Genomic DNA, 6,196 nt, shown 5'->3' on the forward strand with positions numbered 1-6,196 from the left:
TAATCCCTTGAGGTTTGAAAAATAATTCTAAATGCTCCCTGGATTAGTTTTACCATTAGTTGACTAACTGAAATTTGATGTGGTGGGTAGTTGTACTAATTATATATTATTTTTAAGATTACATAGATTTTTTAATTATTTCGTTTAATTTCTATCCCCCATCCATTCCTCTCCATTTTCTCCTATCTCTTCTTCCTCATTTCTCTGATGAATGTCTTTCTCTCTTCCCCTTCTCTCTGTTTTCCCCTTTTTTACAACTAGAAAACATAATAGAAAGTGAATAATAATGAAAAAGAAATTATATTATGAGGTGTTGATGGTAACAATTATAAAAATTGAACCAAAACGAAATTATTAGGGCACAAACACCGCCACCAACATCAAGTTTGTAAAGTTGTAACTACTTTAGTGAAATCAATCATTTACTTTCGGTTAATCTCTCAACAAACTTCTAAATACTAAGTATATAAAGGATCAAAAAGGAGAAATCAGTAGTAAACTTATCTGATTTCATTTTTTCCTTGCAATTCCTCCAAGAATCAGAAATCTAAAGCTCCTCTCGTGGATGTAAGCCAAGCTTGCCGAACCACGTTAAAAATCCTTGTATCTTCTTCTTTCTGCCTTGCATGAATTCTTCTTCTTCCTTCAACAAAAATTACCATTAGAGAAAGAGTTAGAGAGAAATCAAAATTGTAGGAGTAAAGTACAGAAGTTTTTTCTTCTTAATTTTTTTGAGATAAACATCCATTCTACGTGGACAAAGGAGAAGCACTCGTCTTAACAATTATCTTCCACTTCCAAGACCATTGATCCTAAAGTTGGGCCTCGGTGAAAACATCCCAAGCCTAACAAATTGGTAACAAAGACCGCAAGAACAAATCAAAAACTTCAAGAACTTAAAGGAAAATAAATTTTGGAGCTTAGAAGCAAGTAAAGAAGCACAACTATGATAGTTACTAGGTATGACATTGAGAAATTCGATAGCAAAGGAGATTTCAACCTATAGAAGGCTAAAATCAAGGTTGTTTTGGGGCAATAGAAAGCCCATAAGGCTTTATTGCACATGGGACTCTCGTTTTAAGTTTATCAGACAGTGTTCTTTGACAGGTAATTGATCAAGACACTACCTTTAAAATGTGATCAAAGTTAAATGAATTGTATGAATCAAAGATCTTCCTAATAAAATGTTCTGGAGGGAAATATATATATTTTTTTTTTTTTACATTTAAGATGAACTGATCCAAAACCCTAACAAAAAACCTTGATGATTTTAAAAAGATCTCAACAGAATTTAAAACTCAAGATGACTCAATAAAGGCAGCAATGAAGCATTTGTACTTCTTAATTCTCTTCTGGAAGTGTATAAGGATGTAAAGACAGCTCTAAAAATATGGGAGAGATTCAGTTACCACTGATATTATCATTTCTGCTCTTAGAACTAAAGAAATGGAGCCAATGTCTAATAAAGAGAAAAACAAACTATTGAAGGTTTGTTTGTGAAATGCAAGAACAAGCATCACAAGAAGGAAATGGGAAAACAGTCATCTATAGATGAGAATAAAGATAAGTCTAAGATTAGATGCAAATATTGCAAGAAATTAGGACATCTAATCAAGGACTGTAGAACCTTAAAGTGGAAAATTGAGCAAAAGATGAAAACCAGAAAGCTCATTCTTCTACTCAGATGCCTTAGCCACTTCAAATCAAAGGGCAAAGCTTGAAATCCAGCAAAAAGTCTTGATTAGGTGCTAGATTCAGAGTGTTCCTTTCACATGACACCCAACAAGAACTTGTTTAATTTCTATAAGGAAATTGATGGGGTTCTGTCTAAATCGGTAATAATAACTCATGTCCTATAATTGGCATTTTTCTCTTAAATTAGAAGATGGATCAGTTAAACTTTTAAGGAATTTTAGGCATATGCCCAAACTTAAAAGAATCTAATATGCTTGGGCATACTTGAAAAAATAGGCTAGAAATATAGAGGGAAAGGAGGCTATTATGAAGTTTGGAAAGATTCCAAGCTAGTGTTCAAGGAAGCAAAGATAAGTGGTGTGTATGTGGTCTAAGGTATTCATAAAGTACAATCAGTTTTGGTTGTAACTCACAAGGAGCCTACCGATGGAGACTTATGGCACAAAAGACTTGCACACACTAGTGCTAAAGGTCTTCAAACTCTATCTAATTAAGGAATCCTACCTAAAGGGGTTCATCAAGACCTTTCCTTTTGTGATCACTGTGTAGTTGGGAAGACCACAAGACAGAGTTTTATTAAAGCTCAACACACAACCAAAGCAATCCTTGACTATGTACATTCAGATCTATAAGGTCCTTCACCAATTCCATCTTTAAGTGGTCCAAGTACTTCCTAACCTTCATTGATGGTTTTTCTAGGAAGAATTGGATATATTTTCTTAAAACTAAAGATTTCGTCTTTGAGAAATTTAAATAATGAAAAATTATGATGGAAAAACAAACAAACTGTCAAGTTAAATGCCTTATAACAAATAATGGGCTTGAGTTTTGTGTAGAAGAATTCAACATTTTAACAACATTGGATTCTCAGACACAAAACAGTCAGGTATACACCTTAATAAAATGGGGTGGTGGAGAGGCTGAATAGAACCATACTTGAAAGGGTAAGAAGTCTGTTGTCAAATGCCATCCTACCAGAGAAATTTTGGGCTGAAGCAACCTCCTATACAGTCTACACACTCAATAGATGCCCCCATTCATCTCTAGACCTACTAACTCCTAAAGAGAAGTGGACCAAGAATCCTCCTAACCTAAACAGCCTAAGGGTGTTTGGGTGCATTAGTTTTGTTCATCTGAATAAAAAAAATTGAAATAATAATGGGGTTCATTAAAGGTGAAAAGGCTTCAGACTATGGCATCCTATTGAAAGAAAGTGTGCGGCTAGCAAATATGTCATTGTTAGGGAAAATGAAATGTTTATGCAGAAAAGTAATGTCCCTGAACAAAAACCTCTAGAGTTGACAAATAAAATTGAGGTGAAACACTCCTTTATTCCTAATTCAGATTTCTTAAGATCAATTTCTAAAAATACTAGTGGTATAATGTCTCAACATGAAGAAGAAGAAGAAAAGACAACCATTGAAATTGAGCAAGAAGGTCCAGACCTTGGAAACTACTCCTTCGCTAGAGATAGGCAAAGGAGAACTACAGTACCAATTACAAGGTATGAAGTTGATCATATCAATCTAGCATTAAATGCATCAAAGGAAGTGAGTGAACTAGAACCATCTACATTTGAAGAAGCAATAAGTTGTGCTAATGTAAGAAGCTGGATAGAAGCTATAAATGAGGAGATTGAATCCCTAAAGAAGAATGAAACTTGGGACTTAGTTCCTCTTCCTAAGGACTGTAAATCTATTGCATTTAAGTGGGTCTACAAATATAAACAGGCATCCCTAATATACAAGAAACTAGATTTAAAGCTAGGTTGGTGCAGGGGATAGACTACAATGAGATATTCTCACCAGTGATTAAGCAAACCCTAATCAGAATGCTTCTCTCCCTAGTAGCACAACGGGACTTAGAGCTAGATCAGCTTGATGTCAAAATAGCACTCCTACATTGCTATTTGAAAGAGACAATATACATGTGTCAACCTAAAGGTTACCAAGCCAAGGGGAAAGAAAACCATTGTTCCCTACTTAAGAAGTCCATCTATGGACTAAAACAATGCCCAACGTGTTGAAACAAAAGGTTTGATGATTTCGTACTAAGATTAGTTTCCTAAAAAGCTTGTATGACAGTTGTGTCTACATCAATTACAAGTCCTTTAAGAATTATGTTTATTTGTTACTATATGTGGATGACATACTTCTATAAGGGAGTACTAAAGAGGAGTTGAAACAAGTAAAAGATCTCCTAAATCAGAGCTTGAAATGAAAGACATGGGTTGTGCAAGAAGAATACCAGGCATTGACATAGATAAAAAAACATAAAAGAGCAAGAATTATACATCAGTCAAGTCAAGTATTGTGAGAAATTAATTTACAAGTTCCATATGAAAGAAGCAAAAACAGTTAACACACCCATTGCACAACATTTCAAATTATAAGCAAAGAATTCACCAAAAGAATATTGAACATAAGAAACTAATGTCTACAGTTTCCTATTTCCAAGCAGTGGGAAGTCTCATGTATGTGATGATTTCAACAAGACCAGACATAGTTTATGCAACCAGTTTGGTCAATAGATACATGGCCAACCCTGGAAAGAGGCACTGTGAGGCAACCAAGTGGATCCTTAGATATCTAAAAGGTTATAAAGAAGCAAGATTTCTATAGAAACAAAGCATTGACTCATAACCAGAATTATTTGGCTTTGTTGACTTAGACTATGCAGGGGATCTCGATAGGAGAAGGCCCTAACAGGATACATTTTTCTATTTGGAAGTTGTGTGCTAAGTTGGAAAGATTACCTGTAATCAATGGTATCCCTTTCTACCACTGAAGCAGAGTCTATTGCTCTATCTGAAGCAGTCAAGGAAGGCCCATGGTTAAGAGGTTTATTATAAGACTATGGTATCATACAAACAATAGTGAAGATTTTTTTGTGACAACTAGAGTACCATACATCAATCTAAAAATCCACAATATCATAATCATACAAAACATATAGATGTAAAGTACCACTTCATCAAAGAACAAATAGAAGATGAAAAAATTGAAGTTTTCAAAGTTTATACCTCAGACAATGCCTCAAATATGTTGATAAAGACTGTTCGTCATCTCAAGATTCGAAAATGTCCGAATACTATCGGGTTTGAGATACCTGAAAATGGTTAGAAGAAGAGAGATAAAAAAAAAGAGGAGCTGATTATTAAATAATTAAATGTTGATTTCGAGGTGGAAGTTTGTAAAGCCGTAACTAATTTAGTGAAATCAATCATTTATTTTCTGTTAATCTCTCAACAAACTTATAAATCCCAAGTATATAAAGGATCAAAAGGGAGAAAATCAGTAATGAACTTATCTGATTTCATTTTTGCCCTGTAATTCCTCTAAGAATCAGAAATCTAAAGCTCCTCTCATAGATGTAGGCCAAGCTTACCGAACCACATTAAGAATCCTTGTGTCGTCTTCTTCTGTCTGACTTGCATGAATTCTTCTTCTTTCTTCAACAAAAATCGCTATTAAAGAGGGTTAGAGAAAAATCGAAATTGCAGAAGCAAAGTACAGAAGTTTTGTTCTTAATTTTTTTTGCATCCCTTCTACGTGGACAAAGGAGAAGCACTCATCTTGGCAGCTGTCTTCCACTTCCAAGACCATTGATCCTAAATTTGGGCCATGGTGGAAACATCCCAAGCCAATCACAAGCTCGTTAGGAGAAACAGATTGTGATGGACCTGTGACGATGGATTTGGCCGTGTTTTAGATTTCGGCAGTGGTGAAGAACATGGGGAGGATATGGTTAAATTGAAAGTTTTGAGGAAAAGGGAAAAATAAAGTTTGATTGATTTTTAATGTTTAACTAAAAGATGGAATTGGAAATTGGAAACTTTAAGAGAATTCAGAAAGTTTCTTTAAGATTATATATATGCAGTAATAATTTTTTAAAATTGTTAATTTTTGGAAAAGAAGATAAGCTTAACTCAAGAATCTGGTTTCAATTTGGTGTTGATGTATTGCAATGAGAAGAAGACGGAGTTTTCAAAAGATTTTCTCTTTTTATGAAATTTAAAATATTAAATAATTGAAAGTGCTCTTTTAAGTTTGGAATAAAATTTTCAATAGGTATCTTCGTTACCAAAGTATTAATTTACAGAGAAAGCAGTTTGTGATAATCCCATTTGTTTCAATAGGGAATGAAAAGGAAAACCTCTATCCAGTTGCAGTAGAACAATGACACTACGGTGAGAATCTTATGGTGAGAGTATGAAGGCCAACAAAAAATTTTTTGGAAAATATGATAGAAGGCATGGGAACAAAGAAAGACAATCATTCGAGACTAAGGATGAAAAGGTTGAAGAAGAAAAAGAGAAATGGAAAAAAATCCATGCAATCTAAAAAGAAATATGAAATTAGTAACTTTATCTACCTCGTTCAAAGTACGCCAGTCAAATCAAATTTTTGTTAGTCAATTAACGGTCAAATTAATCCGAGGACCATTTAAAATTATTATTCAAATTTCATGGACTAAAGTGTATCTTTTGAAATTTTAAAGA

The 6,196-nt window shown here is 33.9% G+C and overlaps 1 long non-coding RNA gene across 2 annotated transcripts; it reads right to left on the minus strand.

Annotated features, from left to right (window-relative positions):
- Positions 1-281: 281 nt before the first annotated feature.
- Positions 282-5,751, minus strand: LOC120082522 (uncharacterized). Of its 2 annotated transcripts, XR_016531016.1 has the most exons (4): positions 5,083-5,674; positions 4,718-4,803; positions 4,451-4,502; positions 282-643 (listed from the first exon to the last, which is right to left on the minus strand). It is a non-coding gene; the product is annotated as an uncharacterized LOC120082522 (long non-coding RNA). The 2 variants fall into 2 exon arrangements; XR_005483200.2 differs by lacking the exon at positions 4,451-4,502 and having other exon boundaries at positions 5,083-5,751.
- Between the last annotated feature and the right edge of the window lie 445 nt (positions 5,752-6,196).

This window comes from Benincasa hispida, chromosome 8 (genome assembly GCF_027475165.1).
Source record: "Benincasa hispida cultivar pf3 chromosome 8, pf3_genome.v1.1, whole genome shotgun sequence".
In the NCBI taxonomy this organism is placed as follows: domain Eukaryota; kingdom Viridiplantae; phylum Streptophyta; class Magnoliopsida; order Cucurbitales; family Cucurbitaceae; genus Benincasa; species Benincasa hispida.